Source organism: Ictidomys tridecemlineatus, chromosome 6 (genome assembly GCF_052094955.1).
Source record: "Ictidomys tridecemlineatus isolate mIctTri1 chromosome 6, mIctTri1.hap1, whole genome shotgun sequence".
Lineage (NCBI taxonomy): Eukaryota > Metazoa > Chordata > Mammalia > Rodentia > Sciuridae > Ictidomys > Ictidomys tridecemlineatus.
In genome coordinates this window covers 76,282,122-76,307,613 of record NC_135482.1, presented here as the reverse complement: position 1 = coordinate 76,307,613, position 25,492 = coordinate 76,282,122, and the positions used below count along the sequence as shown (strand labels likewise).

Below are 25,492 nucleotides of genomic sequence, written 5' to 3'. Positions count from 1 at the left end.
AGGCATCATAAGCATTAAAATATATGTAAAATTTTAAACAAAGTAGGATTTATTATAGGATCTATATGTCAATCTCTGACAAATAATGAACGCTTAGCTGTAAGACTTAAAGTAGACTCAATGAGTGTGACTACCCCACTAATACTAGGTTCCCCACTTTGATTTGTCCCCATTTTCTTTCTTTTGTTTTTCTCTGCATCTCAACCTGTCATATGCCTCTCTTCAGAGAGAGCACACTCTGCTCATAGTTTTCTAAGATTCAGCTTTTAACTGAACCAGTTGGACTCCTGTCTAGCAGTTTATACAGTCTTGGCATTTCTCCTGCCCATTTGTTTAATCTTTCCCACTCACTTGATCCTCTGGCATTAGAGCTAACAGCTGCAATTGCATATGGAGTTCTTAAAGTAACCAAATAATAAAATGTCATGACCTGGTTCTTACATAGTTACATTGATCACTGAGTTGGTAAGTCTCTTCGTAATGGAGTGGGAACAATCAATCCATGTACTTTTTTTTTTTTTTCCCCCTCAAAAGTCCACATGGTAGAATCAGTAGAATAGTCATGCCTCCTTTGCTTTTCTGTAGAGGAAATGCTACATATTTATTTTGCAGATCAGGCTGACTATTATTTTTACTAGAAGCAGTTTATATATAAAAAGGAGTTTATGTATATAAGGGGTTGATAATTGCTATTATTTATTAGGTCCTATTAGTGCTTTGTGTTATACGTACAATCTTTCTGTCCTTAGAATAACCTTATCAGATAGGTGATGTGACCCTGTTTTTCAGATGGAGAAAGCAGGCTCAATGAGATTATACCCATGCCTACATAGTTAGTATTACATGGTAAGTACCAGCACTGGAATTCAAGCCCAAGATCATCTGTTTCCAAAGTTTGTGGCCTATTCATTGCATACTATTGCACTTATTTGTTCTTTTGCACTGTGAATAGTATTTCATTTCCATTCTGCTGGTGATGGACCTTAGTTCTTATGATGAAAGGTGCTATTATTGTTGTCACTTGTCTTTTGATGGAAATATTGGGTCATGGCACATGCATTTGTTCAGCTTTCAGCAATATTGTCTAAAAGTCCGTAGTGTTCCCAGTGTATGAATATTCTGTTTCACATACTTGTCAATACCGTATATTGGTTTTTAAACATTTAGCCATGATAGGTGTCTAGTGGTATCATTTTGATTTTAATTTGCTTATTCCTTATAATTAATGGTTTTTATGTTTGTTGGAGATCCTCTTTTGTGAAGTACCCATTTACAACTCTGGCCTGTAAAAAAAATTTTTTTTAATTATCTTCTTAATTTTATTTTTTTTCCTAAGTTTTTTGCTCTATACTGTATAGCAGTCTGTTGTTAGAATCATGAATTACACACTTTCCTCCCTCTAAGGCTTTCTTTTTTCAATTTTGTGTTTTTCTTTCCTTTTTTTAAAAATATTTTTTTAGTTGTGGATGGACACAATACCTTTAATGAATGAATGAATGTGGTGCTAAGAAATGAACCCAGTGCCTCACACCACTGAGCCGCAATCCAGCCCCTCTTTTTTGTTTTCCTTTTAAAGTTCTCTTTTTTGCTCTTTGTGGTGTCATTTGAGCAATGATGTCCAATTTGAGTCTTTTCCTTACAATTTAGGGCTTTGTGTCCTAATTAAAAGTATTTGTATACCTGAAGGTCTTAAAGATGTTGTCCTGTAGCACTTCTAGAAGCTTTTATTAAGGTTTCACCTTTCACATTTAGGTCTGTGATCCACCTGGAGTTGATCTGCATAAATGATGTGAGATTCGTTTTCCTGTGTGATGTGAATACCGGGTTGATTGCGTACCCTTTATTGAAAACATGGACCTTGCTCACTAGATTTCCGTGGCAACTTTGTGACTTCTGCTATTCTGAGAATTCTGAAATTTGACATTTTCAGAATCTAAATGAGCCCAAATGCTTCTTATAGTTTTATTAAATGATCTCCAGCACAGACCATGTTTTCTGTTTCATAATACATCACCTAGGAGAGTGCTCTGAATACATTGCAGGAAGGAAAGAATTTGTCTGTCATGAAAAGGATGTCACTCATCAGATGGCGTAGTTGGGTTATACATTTCTGCATGAGAAAGAAGAAATAACTTTATGTTGCCAGATGGAAGCAGTTTGAGTGTTATTTCCAGGCAAAGTCTTCCCAGATGCACTTTTCCTCTAAATGTCTTTTCATTGAAGGTTTAGGGAGGTTTGGATTATAGCCCTCTCACTGGATTGAAAGTTGAGTATCAGGAATTATACATTTAAAACAATTCTTGCCACACTATCTGATTTGTTCTGTAAGTGCTCTAGGCTGTCTGGCTAGAGCATGTAGTTCACATGGTGGAGAACTTTCTCTTACCTTTGTTAAGGGTGTTGTGTATGTGTGTGTGGTACGGGGATTGAATCCAGGGGCCTTGTGCATGCTAGGCAAGCATTCGACCACTAAGCCACATTCCCAGCCGCCAATTTGAGTTTTAAGTAAACACTGAGACAAACATTTCCATGTCTTGGTTCTGACTATGATAAAGGCTGGAAAAGCCACTTTGCCATAAAAACTGTTAACCTGGCATGTACTGTGGTGGTTTGCAAGCATGTAAACTTATATAACGTATAGTAGAAAGAAGTTCTAACACTATTGGTCTAAGTGTCCACCTTGTGAACTTAGAGAAAGAGCAAATCAAACTCAAAGTAGAGAGAAAGTAACAATGATCATAAAAGTAAAAACCAAAACAAAAAAATAGAGAAAAATAAAAGAAAAAGTTTGTTTTTTGAAAAGTTTAATAAAATTGGTAAATCCTGATTGAGACTGATCATGAGAAAAGACAATCCCAGTGTCAGTATTCAGCATACAGGATCATTAGCAATTGTTAGGGATGATTTGATGCCAACATGTTCTGCAACTTATATGAAATAGACAAGTCGCTTTGAATGACACACTTAGCAAAACTATACAAAAGAAAAGATGAAAAACTCAAATAGGCCCACGTCTGCTAAACAAATTGAATTTGCAGCTTAAAGTCTTCTAGCAAATAGTGCCATACTGCTACTGCTGCCGCCAGAAACCACATTTTCAGAATTACTATCCTAGGCTGTAAGGGACATGAGGACAAGGAATACTTTTCAAGACTCTTTTGATTATCTACATGTGGCATTACATTCTTGGTAAATGTTTGTTAAATAAAATGATTGAATGACATGGTACAAGTAAGAGAAGTCCCTTCCCTTGGAAAAAGTAACAATTTTTAACCTCCTTTCTGTGGTTAGGAATGTTTGATCTTCTCTCCAGCTCACAGCAATGTCTGTCTCTACTGGTACGAAAGCCTCAGTCTCCTGTGTCCTGAACCTCTATATAAACGGGAATGCCTTAGGGTCTCCTTGGTGACCATATCAATCACATTGAGTGTGACTGTGGGCCATATTGTCCCAGACACAGTGCTTTAATCTATATAAAATCCTTTAGTCTTTTAAAAATTAAACCAAAGGTAACATTGATCCTCTTTCTAGCAATGGCATTTTTTTGGGGTAGTGGTGCTCAGGCAGGAAGTTGGGGGGGGGGGAGAGTGAATGGGGGGGGGAGAGAAGAGAGAGTGTGTGTGTGTGTATGCCCATGTTAGCACATGAGTAAGTACTTTCCCCTGACATTACCATTCTTTCAAACACTGTATTGTTCATTTTTAAAGAAAAGGACCAAATTATAACATCTCAATTGCTTGTTAAAATTCATAACCTTCATCTGTCAACAATCACTATTCAGCTGATGGTTAGAAATCCTGTAAAGTGAACAACACTTAAGAGATTATTAGAAACATTTTTAGAAAGTCAGGTAGTGACTCCGAATAATGAATTAGCTTAAGCTGCAGCAGAAAACTGTGTTATTAGCTGAGAATAAAGAGGTCCCCTTTGGGTCATGTGGTTAGTCTTCTCAGGCAGAGTTTGTTTATTTAAAAAAAAAAACCTTAAAATTAATGTACTGACATTTATTGGACTGTTAGAGAAATTATGTTTCTGAGCAGTGCCACTTTCTATAAAATAAAAATTAGTTAAGTAGCTTAATTATACATCAAGGTTTCCTTTTCAACTGACTACTTGACATGATTGAGAAAAAATAAAAAATGACTCTGTCAAAATGATTTCATAAATTTCTTACTGAGCATGGTGTTCAGAAAAATCCCAATTTTATGTAACACACAGTAGCATGTATAATATGCTATTCTTGTAAAGTAAAATATTTGTGAACTATACATGTATGTGAGTATAAATACATACTAGAGTCTGGAACTGGTACTCCAAGATATTAATAGAGGTTATTTCTAGGTAAGGGCAAGAAGCTACACTACTGATATTTTTTTGCTATTTCTTTTTTATTTTTTTCTCAATAAGCACAAATTCCTATTCATAAAGTTATTTATCTATTTATTTATTTATTTTGCAGCTCTGGGGATCAAGCCCTCATGCATGCTGAGAAAGCACTTTACCACTGAGCTATACCCTCAGCTCCTTAAAGTTTTTTTTGTTTTGTTTTTTTTTTTTTAAAGCAATTACAGAAGGCAAGAGAGTCAGCATTTCTTCTAGCTATAGCAAAGATGACAAGCTGGTGCTGCCCCCAAGCACAGGGAGCTCTGCTCTTCAGGGCCAGACACACAGAGCATGAAGCTGGATGCCTATGAACTGGCCAGCTATTGTGGGCACCCAGGTCTGCTGACTCTATTTCAGTTTTCAAGAGGAGAACCTGTGGCATGAGCTTATTGGAATAGAGTTGGGATTTAGCTGATTGCCAGGGTTAGGGCTTGAAGTACAGTCTGGGTCATAGCCAGGAAACATGGAAATCTGGTGGCAGAGTCACTTGACAGTTACTGTTCTGCCATCTGGCATTTAGAGAAGTTTCATCTCTACGATCTGGCTGATGTTACAAGATGGATTATGTTATACCTGATTCTTAGATGAAGGCCTCAAATCTCAGAGATCTGCACCAGCAGACCTGGGTGCCCACAATAGCTGGCCAGTTTGGACGTCACCCAGCAAAATAAGTTGTGGGGCAAGAATTCCTATTACCACACCTTGTCCAGCTGAGTTGTGTGCAGCATTAGTTAACCATGATTTGCCTCTTATGCACCCAGCATCTCCCGCACACACACTCATCTCATCCACCATTGCACACCACTGCTGCACATCTCCATTGCACACCCCCCTACACCCCTCTGCAGCACACATGACCTCAAACTCTTATACTTCAAATGTTCACAGACTCAGCTTAGTCCTAGTCTCAAGGGACCCTTGCTTACATAACTTGACTTCTTTCTCTTTTTAATACTTTCCTCTTTCTGAGGTTTAGACTTTATTGGTTCAGATGGGAGGCCATAAATAAATACCTTTGTATCAACAATAAGGGTTTGGCTGATCATTAAATTTTTGTTAAAATTTCCCTTTTTACCCTACAAATGAAACCCTCTAGAACTTGAGAGATTTTGTGTAAATTTGATCAAAAGCTCACATGTATTGGCCCCTTAGTTTGTTGTCTCCCCCAAACCCTACCTCCTGCCCCCCACCCCCATGTCAGGGTCTCAGAGTGTTGACTAGGCTGGCTCATAACTCCTGGGCTTGAGAGATCCTTCTGCCTCAGCCTCCGGAGTAGCTGACACTACAGGCTTGTTCCAAAGCATCCAGCTCCATCGAGAATATTTTTTGAGCTGCAGGGATTAGCTCTTCAGTATTGGGTTTTATGAGGGTAAAATCTGACTTGTCATAATTTTCATTCTGGCTTGCCTTAAGATACGAGGGAGGGGGAGAGGCTCACAGGCTGAGAGTGTGGTGGTGGTTTTCGTCTGTGTGGTTTATCTTTGAGGCTCACCTGGTGCTGTTCTTCTCTTGCTGTCTTAGTTGTTGGCTCCATCCGCCCTCTACAATAAGAAGTAAAAGTCTTTCTCAAAGGTATTAAGAGAGGGGCCAGCTGTTCCTCTGGTCTGTTGCGCTCAGGGTGCAACTTGGCATAGTTACCACTCAACAGATCTTATTTATAGAACATTCTTTATTCTTAGCTCTTTTCTACTTATTACACCTTACAGATATCTTAGATCTTTGTTAATTTAGTACATTAAATATATTGTTATACATGTGCACTTTCTATAGACAGGTATTTCAGAAATTTTCTTAGAAGAAGAAAAAAAAAGAAAATATCTAGATTCCAACTTCTTTGGTGAAGTCACTTCTTGAGAAAGTAGAGATGACAATAAAGTGTGGAAGGAAAAGAGACTGGGACCCAAACAAATGCTTGATGGTTTCCTCCCACGCCTGTGTTAGAACCAGTATTAAGGATTTGGAAGGACAGGCGAGATTAGCTCTTGTGAGGCCCGTAGCATAATATGTTGATGTGAGGAATCGAATTCCATTATTCGCCTTTGACTAGACAGGTCATCATCCCAATTTTAGTAAAAAAATACCCTTGGCCAGTGGCCCCTGTGGTGGAGTCCTGATGGTTGGACTTGGAGGGAAGATGAACAATTAAAAAAAAAAATCCTTCCATCAAATCAGACTCTTCTATCTTATTTCTTGCCAAATGGGGCAGGAAAGTTTAATTTATTTCTGTGTATTTTCTTTGGCTTATAAGGTACTCTGTAACCCACAAATCTATTTTTGTTCTAAATCACTTTTATAAAACTGATTATAGAAGAAAAGTAGTAAAGTCACAGTCACCCCCCCCCCCCGTTTTTTTTCCTTCTTTTTTCTGTACGGGGGTGGGGGGGAGGAAATTACTGAACCACATTCCCAGCTCTTTTTACTTTTTGAGACAGGGTCTCACTAAGTTACTGATGCTGGCCTCAAACTTGCAATCCTCTTGTCTCAGCCTCCTGATTTGATGGGATTATAGGTGTGAGCCACCACACGCAGCCATCAAATAAACTTTCATAGAATATTAACCAAAACCACAGAATTCTTGGAAGCTCACTGAAAATATTTAAGGATATGTCTCCCTCTTTCCCCCTTTTTTTGGTGTTGCTGGTGTTGAACTCAGGGGCTCATGTACACTAGGCAAGTACTGTACCACTGAGGTACATCCCCAGCACTTTTATTTTAAGACAAAGTCTTCTTAAAGTTGCTGAGTCTTATCTGTAACTTGTGATTCTTCTGCCTCAGTCTCCTGAGTCTCTGGGATTGCAGGGATACCTGCAGTCACACCTAACACCCACCATACCCCCCCAAAATGTCACCTCTTTATAGATGTTGTGCTTGTTTTCTGATATCCAGTAGACAGCTGTTCCAGGTGTGCCCTATGCAAGGCATCTTTGTTAGTTGCCCGTTTCCCTGGTGCTAGGGTCGCATCTCCTGCTCCATCCTTTCAGTCATCCCACACCTGGAGTAGGAAGTACCCAGGTATATCCTGCTGAAAACTGGAATGTGCCATTTCCTCCTGGAATATAGATTTTTCTTCTTGTCTTTGTGACTCCAGCTTCTTTTGCTAATCTTCCCAACTAAGTAAGAATGAGGAAGAACCTTCTTTCCCCTATCATCCATTCTCTTGTTTCAGAGCTGAAGAGACTCTGGGCTGCCCTAATCTTGCTCCTCCCCCATTTATTGACTAAAGAGCATAGGACCCAAATGGGGACAGACTGGCAGGGATGAGAGTCCAGGTGTCTGAATATCTAATCAGGGATTCTTTCTGTCGTTGGGCTTTCAAAAACTCGGGGCTTAAAAACATCATTCCCAAAATAGGTGCTAGGTGTTTTGGAGCACCTCTGCCAACTTGTTGGGGTGCTGCTGCCTCTAGGATATCTTAAAAATTTCAGGGGGAAACACAGCAACATCTATTAAACACTTTACGAGTTCCTGCCACCGGGTTGTTGCCAGTTTTCGTTTTAGAATGTGCTCTTTCTTTCAATGATGTCATTGTTTTTGCAAACCTGGGCGTTTGGTGAGCACTGTGATAACAAGCTGGTGAAAATCAGTGTGGGGCAGGAAGTGAGGTTGGGATGTCTAATACCATCTGTGGTGGGAGTGGTTGAACAGGACCCCACAGGCACCCACATTCCATTAGGAAGTAACACCAGTGAAGAAAAATAATGATTTTTCTTGCAATTATTTTGTATTATGTTTTCAAAGGGTGCCAAGTTGCTAGGTCAAAAAGAGTTCAGATCATTTGTCCCCAACTACTCTCCCAGGAATTTCTCTTGGCCCTGTGTGCCATGAAAAAGGTACTGAAATGCTAAGGGCCCTGGGATTTAAAAGAGTTCTGGAACTTCTAACTAATGTGGTCTTGGATAAACCCTCTTGCCAAGGAAAAGAAGGAAGAGGTGAGTGAAACTGGCATCCTTAGCAGGGAAGGGAGTGAGGGCAACATTCCCAAGATTATTCGATGGCCCTGTGGCTGGCACAGGGGCTGCTACAGCAGATATTCCAGGCAGTGCTGCCGCCACCCAGTATTTGAAGAAGATAAATTATTGGACTTCTCTGCTGCCAAGGCCTTTTTTTTTTTTTTTTTTAAAGTCTTGAGAACCTTTGTGGTAATTGTTGGCTCTTTGTCACGTGCCCTATCATTTACCTTTGGTGCCCTATTATTAGATTCTGGGAGCAGTGAGTTTTGAGGCGCCGTCATGAAGACAAGGTCAGGACACCCAGGGGTGACCTTGGAACTGGAGAGGACACACTGCTCCTAACTTGCCATTCTTAGATCTGCCACTCTTTCCCTTCTGAGTGATTCCCATGGAATTAATTTTCTAGAAACTATGAGCCAAGTTCTTTTTATTTTTTAATTTTTTAATTATCTTACTAGATAATAGATACACCCAAGAACCTTATGGAGTGAACATAAAAAAATAGGAGGAATAAATTTTTTTAGAAAATCATAATTGTGACATTAAAATTTTTGGAAAACAGGAAATCACTTAATATTTTTTTCTCCAGAAACCCTTTACATTTTGAATACTGGTAGATATCGGCTTTGTTCCTAAGACTCTCTTTTTTTGGATGTCATTGTAAAGGTGTATGTTTATAGTCAGCATTCAGTTTTGTATTCAGTTTTCCTCCACATCTAGGAGGTGGTATAGCACTGACTTAGACCTAAGCTTTGGTCTCGGATGAATGAGATATTCTAGTCTCAGTGTTGAGAGAGAGACCCAGGACTAAAGCTTAAATTCTGGGTCTCAGTTTCTACATCTAAAAGATGATGATGATAACATATATCTCATAGTCCCATGGAGGTTTAAATAAAATACTTGTTAAGTGCTTATTATAGTGCCTAGCACACACTAGGAACTCAGTAGATAGTACATTGTTATTAGTAATATTTTCCCTTTGACATATAAGTCTTTGTGGCCATATTTTAATGACTGCATGATAGTCTTATCAAGTTATGAACATTATTATTTGCATAACTGTTCATCTAATATTGGATTCTTAGGTTACCTGTAGACTTTTCCTAGAATAAAAAGTTGTGTAGCACAATCTTTTATTCATCCATCTTATCTACTTAGTGCTCACCGAGTACAAGGACCTTCACTGGGCATTGGGAACACAGCGTGGCATAGCCTTTGGCTCTGGTATACATCATGGTTCAAATATTGGGAAATCCAGAGGAGAGGACAAAATGTCAGTTTCTGGAGAGCCCAGGGAAGGCAGGAGAGGATTGTAGAAGATGATTGAGTTAATGGAGGTGGAGGACATGATATTAAGAGCTTTTTAATTTGTTGTACCAATTGGGGCTTGTATTCTCAGTGCAATGGAAAAGCTTATTTGAAGAGAATGGGCATTTTTTGCTTAGGTTTATGATCTGTAGGAGATAAGATGAAAGCAGAGTCTAGTTGGGAATTTTTTAAGGAATCCAGGTGAGAGATGATTTGGGAGTGGTTGAGATGGTAAGAAGTGGCCAGATTTAGAAAACCAGTCTACCAGGTGAGCAGATGGGTTGTATTCATGATGTCAGGGAGGAGACAAGGACAGGCTTCCTGGGGTTCAGCCTGAGTGGAAGGATGGAGTCGCCATTTCAAAAACCAATGAGTGATGCAAGAAAGAGGACTTAGGTTATATTTGAGGTGATAATCAGGAGCTGAATTTTGGAATGTTATACTTGAGATGCTTATTGAATATGTAGGCAGAGGATGGAAGATAGGTAGATGGATGCAGGAGTCTGGAATTCATAGGAGAGAGATTTGTCTAGGAGTCCTGAGTTTGGGGGTTGTGAGTATATTTGTGGTGTTTATGACATATTTGAAAAATTTGGAACTGTTACTTTTACCCATTACTACTTTTACTGTATCATATAGAATAGGCTTTGGTGTTTCTTTTATTAAAAATCCAAACAAACTTCACTTTGTTAAATTGTTTTATAAGCATATTAGAAATTTTACTACAGGATTATTTGGTAAATTGAGAAGGTTTGGTTATCTATCTAGTGGATCTCTTTATCCTTTTAGTTTTTCTTTATTTCTCCCAGTAAGAGTTCATGGTTCTTTCATGAATGTTTCACATACATTTCTTGATAATATTATTTACAGTGTTCTTCACTGTGGGTTGGTTGCCATTGTTAGTTAGTACACCCGATCTTAATAATAGGGTGATAACTCTTGGTCTTCTAAAAAAATTATATTGATATATTTGGTTATTTCACTGAATTTCTGGTACTATAAATAACATACTACTTGATTCTTTATTGGGGGATAGGAATTTAATCATTATGTGCAAGTAATAATTACGTCTGTTTAAATATTTGGAACACATTTCTTATGTCAAGAAAAGAGTTCTGATTGAAGACAGAGAATGGTTATGAAATAAGGAAACAATACCTAAAAACCTTGTCACAGTTACATTTTTTTTTTAAGGCTGATCCTTATTATCAATCTTCTTTGCCATTTTACTTATGATGGATATTTTGAGTGCCTATAGTTTATATTCACCTCCGACAGCTGTTTTTTGGTGTGGTATGTTTCATTTTCAGCCATTCTGATCTCCTCAGGACTTATTCTCTGATTTCCTAGTGAAAATTAGTTATTGAGGGAAAAACTGTTTTCTTGCAGAATCAATATTTAATCTTCATGGGCGCAGATACAAATTAAACCCAATAGACAGTATAAAATCAAGAGATTTCAAGGCTATAATTGTGTAAGGCTCTAGATGAAAATGTAAAATTCTGTATTCAAACATAAAATTTTAGCCTTCTTCCTCCCCATTCAATAAACAGTAAAATAAAAATGAATTTACTTATACAAGTTTTCTTCTAACAGAACCGATTTTGAAATTGGACTTTATTTCCAAACTTTTTATACATTTATATTTGCTAAAAAATTTCCCTAAAAAGCTGAGTTTTCAGTTCTGAGGTGGATTGCAAATCAGAAAATGACTCACTGATGCAGCTTAGATTTCCAGAATGCTTTATCTTGACTTTGCAAGTTAACTTTCAAGTTTTTTTTTCTATTTATCAAGTTAAGTGGTGTGACCTTGCTCTCTGAATGAGCTGTGTTCACGATCTGAAACATTAGGACTTTGTACCACCAAGGGTAAATTTGCAGAAAGCTTTTAGTTGGGCTGTCTTGCCTTGTTTAAATAGCCCAACACCTGCTAGGCAAGCCCTGCGCATGTGAGTGGCTATGTACGTTCCTTCCTTTAGGATTTGCAGGGCTGGAGCACAAAGACAGCGATTGTTACCCAATAAGCAGTAGTCACACACTTCTACCAATCGCCTTAGGAGGGCTGGTTACCATGGAATCCACCATCTGTTCACTCCCCGCCGCTGGAATGTGATTATCCTTGCTGGGCTGGGAACTGGGGTAAGCAGGGGAGCCTGTGTGGTGGGAGATTATCTGCAATGGACTGGGTTAATGGGAGGCTTGATTTGGCTCACTGGAAGAACAAATGAAGAGAGTCGTACTTCACCCATTCGTGACTTCTAGCCACCAGGAATAAATTCAGCTTTTTCTAGGGTAAGTCACCCTGGTACTGCTATCCCGTTTGTACTACATTTGGTGTGGGGCATTATCTCCATGTGGTCCAGGAGAAGGGAGCTCTGAGCTCTTCTGGAAGAAATGTCCAGCTTACACACTTGTCTTATAGGCACTTTAATGATATGTTGATGTTGGGGAAATGAAAGAATTGTCCTTTCATCTTTAAAAAGGATGTCTGCTTGTGAAATTGTTTTATGACCTCTGAAAGTGGCAAAAAGACGGTCATTTTTAATGGTTTCTCAGAATGAATTACACCGGTATTCTTGCTGAAATACGCCCATGGCCACAACGTGTTCAAAACGTCTGGAGGGTCAGGGGTGTTTGTAGGGTATAATTTAATCAATGCTTATTCTGGCTCACATGACTGGTTTACTATTACCAGGTCATGTTTTGAAATGTGATGTTCATGTAGTTTTATTTTGCAATGCTTTTTTGCCCAAGTTTGAAGGGCCTGAGCATGTGGAAACAATGTGACAGTGCTCTATCGGCAGGCGTGCAGGCAGAGTGGTAAAGACAGGGGCAAAACTAGGAAGGTCCCTTCTATTTCAAGGGCTTCCTTTGTATTTTTTCTTTCAACAGCCCCTTAAAATATGTGTTGCATATTGTGAGCAGTAGAAGGAGATTTTGGTGCTAACAAATGGATGACTGACATTTTTTCTGTGTGGCTAAGAGGTTGGTAGCTCAGACAAGGGACTTCTATGTCCCTTGTAAAGCAGCATTGTATATCCCCTTCCCCAAAACTGTGCCCTAAAATATAAAAGTGAAAAAACAAAAAGAGTGCTGTGTATACTCTGGAGACTTCTTTTTTTGTTAAGTTTTTTTTTTTTTCTGTCATTTAAACCATAGCGCCAGTGCTGTGAGTCTAACTGGGTCTGCCATTTTTATCTGCTCTAGGAAGGGTTGCAGGGCGAGGCTTCGCCTGTGCAGTTTTAGTCTTTCTAATTGTGCTGTTCTGCTGTCGTCTTGGACATTGGTGTCAGTGGGCCAGTGGCTGCCCAGAGACCTAGAAAAGGTCATTGCTAATAGAGTCTACTTGATTTTCCTTTTTTAAAATGATAGTATAAAATTAGATAACCTCATATTAGTGAAGGGCTCATGTTCTTACTTCAAGAATAGGTTTTCAGGCCTGATTGTTATTTGTGGCTTCTTGGTATTAAGAATTTTAATTCTTAATCATTCGTTTAATGAAGAATTGTGAATTAAATTTCTTTTGAATCTTTTGCCCTTATTGGGCTTTAAACATTTTTATTGTTTTTTAATATATGAAATTAGATTAGTTACATTCTACCTCTAAGAAGCATCTTTTTCCAATAATAACATATTTGTCTAAAATTTCCTTAACATCACTTGTACAGTTTTTTAAGCTAATCTTAACTTATTTGGGATAAAATTTTCACCATAAAAAAGAGTCATTCATAAGCAGTACAAGGGTTGGGAGGAAATGAGCTGATTTAGAAGCACCCTGTACATTTAGAGTGTTCATGCTGCTTTAATGACATGTGTCTTAGAAACCTGAAACAGTCTTGGAGCAAGTGGGTGTGAAGTGTGTGGCTTCTGTGTGCCTGGGATGTGGTTACTTAGGTCACTGTGGTGGGCTGGGGTAAATCTGTACACTTTTTGAGTTCGTTAGTGTTTGTGAGTAAGCTTACTATTTTTACTGTTACTGAGTTACAGTTCCAAGATTGTGGTGGGGGGCTATAGGAGGCATGCTGGGGATTGAACTCAGGGGTACTCCACCACTGAGCCACATCCCCAGCCCTATTTTTGTATTTTATTTAGAGACGGGGTCTCACTGAGTTGCTTAGCACCTCACTTTTGTTGAGGCTGGCTTTGAATTTATGATCCTCCTGTCCCAGCCTCCCAAGCCGCTGGGATTACAGGCGTTCACCACCATACCTGGCATGTGGTTTTTAATTGAATGCTTATGCTAGAACACAATCCCAACACTTTATGGGCATTTGCAGGTATTTGGTCACTTACTTTCACTTGAAAGCATATTTGTCAATTTGCTCCTTGTTTAGTTTCCAGAGTAGCAAGTAATAAAACCACGCGGTTCTCCAAATTGTGTTTTGATAGCTTTGTTCCTTCAGTCTCTGACAAGATACTTGGTGGTTCTTGAGGAGAGCCCTTTACTGAAATTAGTGAAGAGAGTGGACAACAGGAATAGTCCCTGGAGCACCTGTGACCCCAACCAGGGCACCCCAGGGACTAGAGTACAGTCATATGACTGTCCTTTACTCAAGAGGATATGGTTTGGGGGCTTGGTGAGATGTCCACTTCCATTCACAGCAGTGTCGGCAGGGAAACCTATCATTATATGCATGATGCCTGGTGGTCAAGAACTTAGAACATACTGAATTCTCTGTACTGATACTTGTGCAAGTAGCATGTGGAACACAAATGTGAACTAAAGTGCTTAGAGTGATTCTGGTCTTCAGCAGTCTGTGCAGACAGCAAATTAACCCACTACAAGTTCAGCAGTCTCCTCTTTCTGCTATTTTGTTTGACACATGATGCTGGAAAACTGCCTGACCTAACTTATTCAGACAAGGGGACCACAGAGCTAATAAACAGTGGCGAATTTCATACATTTTTCTTCCTGTGTTTTGTTGACTTACTCTGCCCAACTCCTAAGTTGAGTCAGTGTTTCTCATTACTTTTTTGAGTACCTATTTATAATCCATATTTTGAAGTTTACTATTTTGGGCCACTGGATCCTTGAATTGTCTGAGATGATGGGATAGTAGGAATTTGGAGTGGAGCATCTGTGAATGCTATTGTTACCAGTGTTGTTATGTTCACAGGTTGGGGCTGAATCTGCTAGCATTTTTCCATGACTTAAAAGTAGATGTACTGAAAAGTGGTCTCTTTTGCCCTCTCCCACAATTCCATTTTGCCATGGCTGCAGAATATGCTTGGAATGAGTTGATTGCATCAGCAATTTTGCATTGCTGTGTTAGACATAGAACTACAGGATAGTTAGCCTACAGAGCATGCATGGGAATCATGTAAATTTGCACAAAAGCCATGGCTCAAAGCTTGTTGCATTTGGCGGGCTTTTCTTGCTGTGTGTGGCATAGATTTGCATATTGGCTGCTGTTTCTTTTGAGTTGTCCTCAGCTCTTCTGTTTTTATAACTGCTCCTGTGCTTGTCTTAACACAAGAAGACAAACTTTCCATAAATTGGCAAGGAGTAGGTCTACGTAGGCTGCAGAGGAGCCTTGGAACGCCTGTGGGGATGGATGGCACTTATCCCTTTTCAGTTGCCATCATTCTAACCCCAGGAATAGCTTGATGGAGTTACACATGAATGTCTAGCAGCACCTTATTCTTAGAAAAGTTCTGTATTTTCACAAATAACACCACTCTGTAGGGCTAATTGCTTTTTTTTTTTTTAACAAATGTTTTAAATGTTGGACTTCTTCCTATAAGTAGTTCCTTCCTTCCTCCTAGTCTGCCTAAATCCTGTGTTCTTTCTTTATATTTTCCCCAATTTCCTGGTCCTGAACTCATATTAATGAAATCATGAGACACAGTATATTCACATGAGGCAGGCAGATTGAATCTATTGCATTCTTTTTGATCCCTAATATATCACTGGATGTTTGTTTTCACATTTATATAAAGACCCCAAGCTAAAAAGAATCATTTCCTCTTTTATCCTCATTTTAGAGAAGAATCTAAGATCCATAAAGATGAAGCAACTTGTCTTAGGTGGAGAAGGTGAGATGGGGGCTGGGGACTCTGGAGCAGGTGACATCTTGAACCAGAAGTGCTAGTCGCAGAGGGCGGAATCTGAGACCAGGCAGAAAACAGACTCAGTCAGGTCACCTGACTTTCTATGTCATTGCCCTTACAAGGAGCAGAGTGTGGGGGTGCTGATGGAACTCAGATGGAACGAACTTTCAGTGCATCTCCAGGGAGCACAGGTTTGAAAGATGGTTTACTCAATAATACGAGTCATAAGAAATGGATTTCTCACAATAAACGCCTAGCCTTTTAGAAAGCATAGCTGGCAAACCAACTTAGATATTTGTGTGTCAGTTTGTATGCTCTCTTTCCTAAAGCCATGTGTATATGAGAGGTAAAATGATGATGAGAATGTTGTTTGGCAGTTGTGGAGCCTAGAGCAGGTGGCAGGTAGAGCACTAAGGAAGGACAACCTGAAGGGCAGATGACTGTAGTTCTACTGCATGGCACACCTGTCACTCAGATCATACACGCCTGGGATGTGTTGGTGTCCCTCTTCTGTGGACACAGCAGATACACTACCCAGTTTCCCTTTCTTCTGCTCCCCTCATCAACCACATGTTCCCCCTGGCCCTAGACCACCTCACCCACTATTGAGACAGCCTATCAGATATTACTGTTGTCAATGTTAACTTTTCGTTCATTCATCAAATACTTTTTTTTTGCTACTGAGGATTGAACTCGGGGGTGCTTAACCACTGAGCTACTTCCCCAGTTTTGAAACAGAGTCTTGCTACATTGCTTAGGGCCTCACTGAGTTGCTGAGGCTGGCCTCAAACTTGCAATCCTTTTGCCTCAGTCTTCCACATCCTTGGGATTACAGGCATGTGCCATCATTTCCAGCCCACCATCAAAGATGATTGAACAAATTTCCTCTGTGCTGTTATTGGGCAGATATGGAGAATTTGATGCTGAGCATAGTGGCAAGGACTTTAGTGAAATTTACATGAGGCTGGGGGGACATAAGGCAAAAGTGAAGAAATAAGTGAACAGCATACTTTCAAGTAGTGGCAACTTAGTGAAGACAAACATGAAATGGTAAGGAGGGTTTAGGGTAGCAAGCTTTATACTGGGTAGACAGGAAATGTATACCTAGACAAAAATGATCTGGAGTCAGCCATGTGTGATCCAGTTCAGGCAGGGGGGTTGTCATCATCACTTAATGGAGGTGGAAATTCAGGAGCATGAATAATCAGGATCATTCCAAAATCATGTTAAAATAACTGTAAAGCTACACTACATTACCCGCTCCCCCAACACGCATATACCCATCCCCAGGACTTAAAATGTGCTCTTTTTCAAAGGCAGAATTTAACAGATAAGCATGGGAAGGCATTTCAAGACCGTGGTTAAGAGCAGCCTTTTTAAGTCCAGCTGACCTGGGTTCAGGCCCCTCTCCCATACTGGCTGCCTGGTTACTGAACCTCTGGAAACCTCAGTTTCCCCGTTATCAGAACCCATGGGGTTATTGTGAGTATGAGGAGAGGTATGTTAAATATTGTCAATTAGTACTGAAAGTGATGGTGATGAGGGCTTACACTTGAGAAGTCACAAGGGAACCAACAGGAATGGGGGCAGCAGCTGGTTTATGATTTCTTCCTCACCCTCACCACAGGGTACATGAACCTGGGGTCAGCGTTAGCTGAGCAACTGAAATGATTGTATCTGTGTGCGCGCACACACTCAACTCACACACCGCTCTTTTCTTCATCTGCAAAGCATGTATCATTCAATCGGAGCAGCCTTAAATGTATTTATAATGCAACTAATGTAATTGCAATTGATGCAGTAACATGCCAGACACTGCAGAGCCCGTTCGTCATCGAAGCTAGACTTGTTGAATAGAAGGGATTTGTGCTCATTGAACAAATAAAACCTGCTAGGAGATACATAATAATCCAAGTTTACCAACTGTTAAATGGTAAACTAGAATAAAAACTGTTTTGGTTCAATCTGTGTTCTTAGCTTTTCTGTCCTATTTTCTTTAGTTATAAAGGCATTACATTAACCTAGGTAACATCATCCTCATCAGAAGAAGAAACTTTTCATAGAGACAAGAGATTACAAACATGATTGACTAATATGGGAAAAAAGTTTTATATAACAAGCTATCAAAGAAATAACACGAGTATATTGGCAAAAAATTACTGATTGCTTATGTTCTGGATTAGTATCACTGTATTCTTCAGATGAATGTACAATGATAGAAATTTTGGTGAAAATAACAATATATTTTTTTAAAATTTAGAGTACATATTGCAAGGAATAGTATTGTACTGTAACTTAAGAGAAAAGAGGAATGCATAGAAACAGGTAAAGGTATCTCACAGAAAACAGGGGTGTAAATTTGTCCAGGCCTCACAAGAGCCTGGAACCAAGATAGTTATACTTTCTATTCCTGTGGGTGTTGGATCTCTCGTCCCCTCTGCCCTGCTGTATGCTTTCTGCTCTTCACCTGGGCCTCTTACACATCTGTCTATAGATGGCAGAAAACATGGCCACCCCAATCGGGTTATGTAGCACTTCCCAGTTCCAGAGCCCAGTGGATAAATGCAGTTCTCACTTCTGATATCCTGGAGAGACTAATGGGCTGAGCTTTGGTCAGCTAAGTTCTGTCAACTGTGGCCGTGAGACACAGAGGTGACTTCACCTGCAGCAACCGATACAAGCACCCACCTGCTACATGATCAATAGCTTGACATTTCTTTTCTTCTTTACAGTTATTCTGTAGATTTTAAATGATTGATTAGCAATGACATTATATGGATTTTATGGCAAAAGTAAATTACTATAAGATTCAAAAGGCAAATTAAAACCTGATAGGGAAGGGGGCTTGGGTTGTATCTCTGTGGTATAGTGCCTGCCTAGCATATGTGAGGCACTGGGTTTGATCCTCAGCACCACATAAAAAATAAAATAAAGGTATTGTATCCATCTACAATTAAAAATTTTTTTAAAATATGTGATAAGGAAGAGATAAACTTGTACCAAGTAATAGTGACCAATTTAGGCTAGTATATATTTTTGTTATAGATTATATAGTGAAAACATAAGAATGGATTTCCTTATAATTGGGCTGTTTTATCTCTGGTGGTTTTCAAGTAAAAATTAGACAAACACTTCTAAGAGGTGTTATGGAGAAAATAGGTATATGGAACTACATGGCTTCCAAAGTCCTTTTCAACCCTAATGATCTGTTAGGAAAACAATTTATTCTAGAAAGATTTCTTTAAAGATTCTTAATTAAATATTAGAGGAAGATCCTGTAATACAACCCACATGCCTTTTGAGAATAAGATGTGAAATTATGCACAAGTCTGCAGTCTGTGGGATTAAGCAGGAGGCAATGAATTTGAGTCCTATCTCGAAGGCAGCGATTGGATTATGTGAGGGAAATAATTTTAAGATCTTGTTAATGATTGTTACTGAGATACAGTTAGGATTTAGCCAATCCATTACTTTAACAAATGCCTGAAATAATTCAATTCATAAAGAGGAAAAGTGGTTTTTTTGTTTTGTTTTGTTTTGTTTTGTTGGCTCATGGTTGGTTGCTCTTGGTGGCTTTCTTTGGGGCCTGTGGTAAGGAAGGATATAGGGAGCTTGAGGTGGAAGAAGAATCTAACCTCATGGCAGCCAAGAAGCAGAGGGGTTCGGGCAGGGTTTCAATATTCCCTTCAAGGGCTCACCCCCGTATGACTGGAAAACTTCCAACTCAGCACCACCTCCCAAAGTGCCACAGGCTGAGGACCAAACCTTCAACAGCAGGAGCCACATGGCTTGCCAGCTAGAAGAGGCATTTTCCTGGTTCATTCTCTAGTTTGTGGTCTTCACCATATTTGGGGAAGAAAACGTCAAGATAATAAGCCATGAATTCTTTTGTTTTCTGTTTTGGTGATGATGTCAAACTGTGGCAGTACTACATTAGCAGCTGTACTGTGAAATCAAGGACTTGTTTAACTGTCAGGATTAAAATTATGCAGAAACCAGTGAACTTTGTTGAATCTGGGCCCAAGTGAGTTCATCGTTGTTTTGTTCAGGTGAAGTTTAAGATGTATTTCTGTTCATTATTCCATAAATAAAATCTGATCCCAGGATTGGAACTTAATTTATAATTTTAATAAAATTAATTTTCCCTTTTAAAAAATGGAATGGATATAAAATCATTATTATAAAAATGGTGAATAGGCTATTCCTTTTCCTTGAATTACTTTTCCACTTTCTTTTTTTCTTCCTTTTTTTTTCTATTTTTTGGATGGACACAATCCCTTTATTTTATTTATTTTTATGTGGTGCTAAGGATCAACCCAGTGCCTCACGCATGCTAGGCAAGCACTCTACCACTGAGCCACAATCCCGACCCTACTTTTCTACTTTCTGATTTTGGCGTGTATTGAGTCTGTTCTGTGATAGTTCACAACTTGTAGGCTAATTCTGAAGTGTGTATCCTAAACTTGAAGTTGTGGTTGATTCAAGTGTTCTAAGGAGTGGAGTGTTCATAACCTTGAGGTGTGGGTTGGTACTATAACACCTAGGACTCTCCAGATTAGTACCTTTCCTCTACTAGGATCTGTCACTGCTGCCTCATTCTAGAATATTGTTTGGGTGGAGTGTCTTTTCCCAGAAGGACCAGGTCTGGACCAGGTAGACCATCAGTGAGCCATTCCATCAGTTTGCCTAAAATGCAGTTACTCTGATAAAGGCTGATCCAGGGTCCAGCTCTTCACTTCTCTGGGGGTGCATATTTTTTAACATTAGAAAAAAATTGAGTCATTTTTTGACCAGATGGAAGTAAAAAGGGGATGGAGTAGAAGTCAGATGCTTTGAAGCATACACAGCAGCCATCTATTTTCCCTGCATCCTCCACCATCCAGAGCTGTTTTCTCTTAATTGCTCAGAGGTACAAGATCTTTCCAGAAAGGTTATTCTCTTGTTTGTGAACACTGGCAGAAAAAAGAAGGGCATCACATTTGCATAAAAATTCTACTGGAGGAAAAAATCAATAGAATCTCCCTACACCAAAGTTAGATGGATTTTTTTTTTTTTTTTAATTTCCTTGTCTGGGCAACCTGGACACTCACTTAATAAACAAACATCTGAGTGTTTTCCCATGCCCAGTGCTGTGCTAGAGCAGTAAAGATACAGTTTTGCTCTCCACATCCTCACTTATTAGCAACAAAGTATAATGCAAGGTCACATAACTGTGCAAAGATGGGTGTGATGTGTTGTGATCGCACAGAGAGAAGGAAGGTCTCAAGCCCAGGCCCCAGAACCAGAAAAATATTGTCATGGAAATAACTCAGCACTGCATCTTAAGAATAAGGTGACACCTGCCAGGTGGTGAAGAGCATTTTCAATATGAAGGGAACAACCTGCATTAAGCTGTAAAAACTACAAAAGAATAACGTGTGTTTGGAATACAAGAAAGTTGGGATTGGGTGTAGGAGTGGGTTAGTCCAAGCCTTGCCTTGGAAGCAGGACTCCGCTGCAGGAGTGGAGAGAGTTGGTTGAGAGCTTTAAGCTGGCAAGCCACCTGGTCTTTTAGGCATTCTGGAGAGATGACTGTGACAGTAGGTAGAGGAAGAGCTGAGGTTGCAAGGTGCAGGAGCCTCAGCAGTTCCACGAGGAGCAGATGGTACAGAAGAGAGATGATGAGTCCTCCCAGTTAAAGTGGTGGCTCAAGGACGGAGAAGAAAGAAGGCACTGAGAAATTGCTAGGAGCGGACTCATTAGACTTAGTGATTAATTGGATGTGTTGATGGGGGTGGGAGAGTGGGAAGTGTCGAACTGCTCTCAAGTTCCAGCTTGGATAGGCGGCTGGATGATGCATCATTAGCTAATACTGGGGCCCTGTGGGAGAGGCAGACTGTGTCCCTTGGTTGACTCAGAAACTGCATTTAATTTCTTGTCACACATCTAACTGGTTTAGATTTATGTTTGAAATTTGTATTTTTTTTTTATGTTTTGAAAGCAAACACCACATCAAGTCCAGTACAGTATTCTTAGTATGACAAATTATGTTTGCATCCCTTTTGCAAAAAATAAACTCCTACTTTTTCTTCCTGCATCATACTTTAAATTCTTGCCTTTGCTACCATTTAGTTTCCTATCAACAGGTGGCTAAACTCTTGTTGTGAAATGAAAGCAGAAAATAAAACAGGGTTTATCAGAATTCACAGTATAACTTGGGAAAGCAAGTGTGTGTGTGTGTGTGTGTGTGTGTACACTTTTTTCCCCATGAAAAAAGTCTAAACTCTTGCCTGGTGAGTTAATAGATTTGTTATATATATATATTTCAGCTATAGGATACTGAAGCATTGTGAATGTTGAGGCAAGAAATGGCTGTAAGATGTCTGGTCTTTTGAGTGAACTGCGCAGGTTCACCTATATGCAGATTTTTTTTTTAAAAAGATTTGCAGTGATTTGAAAAAACTTGTAGACAAACCACATAGCCTAGAAATGTTGAAAGAATTAAGAAAAAACTCAGTATGTCACCAATGCATAAAAATACATGTAGGCAACAGTCTATTTTATAATTTACTAACATAAATGATATACAAGTCTAACCTAAAAAGTTTGAATCTAGCATAATATGTTCACCCAAACACAAGCCATAGTTGGTGCCATTGGTACTCAAGAGAAATATAAACAAAGGTAAAGATACACTATTAAATCATGGCTGCATAAAATAAACTATGGCACACATTGTAATATTGTAATAATTTCATAGCCACATCCTGTTGCTTTTGCAGCAAGTTCAAGTGTTGCAAGTATCTGCTTGAAACTCGAGTGAAGCTAATCATCTCCACGTGAGCAGTTTGTCTCTCCAGTAAACTGTGTATTGTAGCAAAAAAGTGATTGCTCATGGTTCTTATGCATTTTTTACCATATATAGTATATACACAAAATGTTAGCTGCTTATTGGTAAGGCTTCTTTCTGATCAGCAGCAGATTATTAGTAGTTTGGGGGGATCAAAAGTTGTGTAGTGGATTTTCTGATGTATGGAGAACTTCATTCAAGGGTCACCTGTATTTGAAATTGACTCTTACCTTGTCTCTTTCCCTTGCTAGATTGATCTTCTGAGGCAAGGAACTTTCTTACTTATATCTTATGTCCCAGCTTCTGGCTTGGCATGGAATCCATACTAACCATAGGAACAATTAGGTTGTTGAATTGAAATAAGGCTAAAGAAAAAGTGGTACTGCCAACTGGGGATGAGGAGAGGTACCACACCATGGGACTAGATAAAGCACCAGTGATTACCAGCTGGCCCCAATGCCTCTGTTTTGGGACAGGTCCTCCACCAACACAGTTCTACTGTTTTTTTTTTTTTTTTTGGCTGGAAATTGAACCCAGGTGTGCTTACCCACTGAGCTACATCCCCAGCCCTTTTTATTTGTTATTTTGAAACAGGGTCTCACTAAGTTGCTTAGGGCCTCACTAAGTTGCAGAGGCTGGTTTTGAACTTGCAGTTCTCCTGCCTCAGCCTCCCAAGCTGCTGGGATTATAGATGTGCTCCACCATGCCTGGGCAGGTCTTGGCTCTTCTTGCCCAGCTCTTCCTGGTTGGTTTGGGTACTGTTGGAGGTCATGGTTTTCTTTCTTTTTTTTTTTTTTTCTTTCTTTGTACTTCTAGGTGCTTGCATAAAGCCCAGCAAATATAAGTTGCTAGGTAAAGCACCTGATGAAGAAATAAGGAAAATGTGTCTTTCCCAGACTTCTTCAAAGTGTTTGAGAATCACTAAGGAATTTGGAGGATATCATTGACAGTAGGTCTGAGGAGTCAGCAACAAAAGACAAATCAAGTCTTTTGAAATCCACAGTCATTTGTTTTTTCTACCTGTCCCTACTGTTCTTTTGAGACAGCATTCCAATGTGGCACACTTCAGATAACTTTATTTTCTTCTCTCCTAAGTTTAGTAATGATTAACTTCTCACCTCCTTTTAACAGAGGGGTAAAAGAGACACAGAAAGACAAAAACTAACTCCTCTCTCTACATATATAGTCATTGATGGACCTTTATTTATTTATTTGTATGTGGTGCTGAGAATTGAACTCAGGGCCTCACTTGTGCCAGGCAAGTGCTCTACCACTGAGCCACACCCCCAGCTCCAGAAACTTAACTTTTTAAGATATATGCGAATACTTGTGTCTTTTAAATATAAAAAATGATCAGGGATGGCTAAGGGTCAAAATCCCATAGAAGAAGATCAGGTGAATTGAAAACTGGTTTTGAATGAAATACCCTCTTTAAAAAAGCAGACAGATGAACTCTTAATGTGAGATAATCATGTTGAAGAAATGAGTTAGCCCTGTCTTCAACCAGTAACTTGACTTTATTGTTTTCATTTTATTTATTTATTTTTTTGCAGTTCTAGGGGTTGAACCATTGACTTTTCCTGCATGATAGGCAAGTACTCTACCACTGAGCTACATCCCCAGCCCAGTAACTTGATTTTAGCAAATAACTGTCTGTTCATCCAAAATTAGGGCATGAGGTAATAACTAAAATTGCCAAAAGCAGAACTAAAAGTATTCTCAGAAACCAGTAGAAAAATAACAGTAGCAAGCAGTAAAAAATAAAAAACCTTTTGAGAAGTTATAGGGTAGAATTACACAGCAAAGGAACTAATTTTCCACTTTCAAACTTGTGATTGATATGATCAGCATTTCCTCTTTTCAGTATGTTCTGATCCTTTAAACACCATCTTGGTTAATAGAAATAACAATGAAATGGACACAGGTTATCAGTTCTGAAAATACATGCCTACACTGATGCATATGATGAACTGTGAATTATAAAGTGGTCTTTTGCATAAACTTTTACATTTAAATTAGAATAAGGCTTGCTAGAATAAAAGCTTTATTTCAAACTCCAGGGTACTATTAGGTGGTTTACATGTAAATGATGAGAGCAAAAATTGTTTTCTAGTAAAATGCCTCTGACCTATGAAAGTGCCAAAAGTATAATTCATTACTCAAATGAAGAAAGGAGTAGGAAACTTAGTGCTTTTAGATGCTAATTTTGTCTAATGCTTATCTATGACATAGTACTGGAAATATTATTGCATAATACTGTAGTAGATTTGGAAATGGTAATTATTTCAGTTGGGCAAATTCATGTCTGATGTGCTTTTAGTGAGTACCCAAAAAGCTCATAGATGCTTAGTAAAGTTTACCTATTTTGCCCAAAGAGTTAAAAACAAAAACAAAACCCAGAAAAATCTTAGCATTCCTAATGTTTATGGACTTATATTAGCATCTTCATTTTGTCCACTTGTCAAATGCATCTGAAATGCAAACAGTGTATCTGGTACTGATGAGGACTTCTGTTTTTTTTTTTTTTTTTTTTTTTGTGGACAGTACAGTCTCTTGTGACCTTCTGTCTGTGGCATTTTAGGCAAGGCTGGTTATGTGGACTGAGATTATATTATCTTAGACAGTGGGATTTCGGCAGTTCTTGGTAACAGGCTGACCTTAAACATCATGGGTTCTCTGATGGTGTGGTACTTTTAAACGAGTGTCAGACTAAAGATACTGCAATTTTTTTTTTTTTTTTTTTTTTGCAGAAGACAAATGGTCTTCATTTGCTAACCTTTCATGTAAAGACAGATATCTGTCCATAGCTATTTAGTAGGTTCTTACCTAGCAGATATGTTTGAAAAAATGAACACAGTCTGTCCTTCCAGGTAAAAGTGAGATTTAAATGAGCCAGTATCTGCAACCTGGAGCAGAGGGTAAGTGCACCACAGATAAGGCATTTTTAAAATGATTGTTTGGAAATGTTTTT

General features: G+C 39.0%; 1 protein-coding gene across 7 annotated transcripts in view; it reads left to right on the top strand.

Moving 5' to 3' along the window:
* Nucleotides 1–25,492, top strand: part of Fgd4 (FYVE, RhoGEF and PH domain containing 4) — a 200,284-nt gene that overhangs the window by 69,384 nt on the left and 105,408 nt on the right. For 2 of the 7 annotated variants that reach the window (XM_040280819.2, XM_021732226.3), the window contains exon 1: nucleotides 11,787–11,933. The exons of 4 other annotated variants lie outside the window; for them this stretch is intronic. The gene's annotated coding sequence lies outside the window, so the exon portion shown is untranslated. One more of the 7 variants, XM_078014914.1, reaches the window with a different exon arrangement.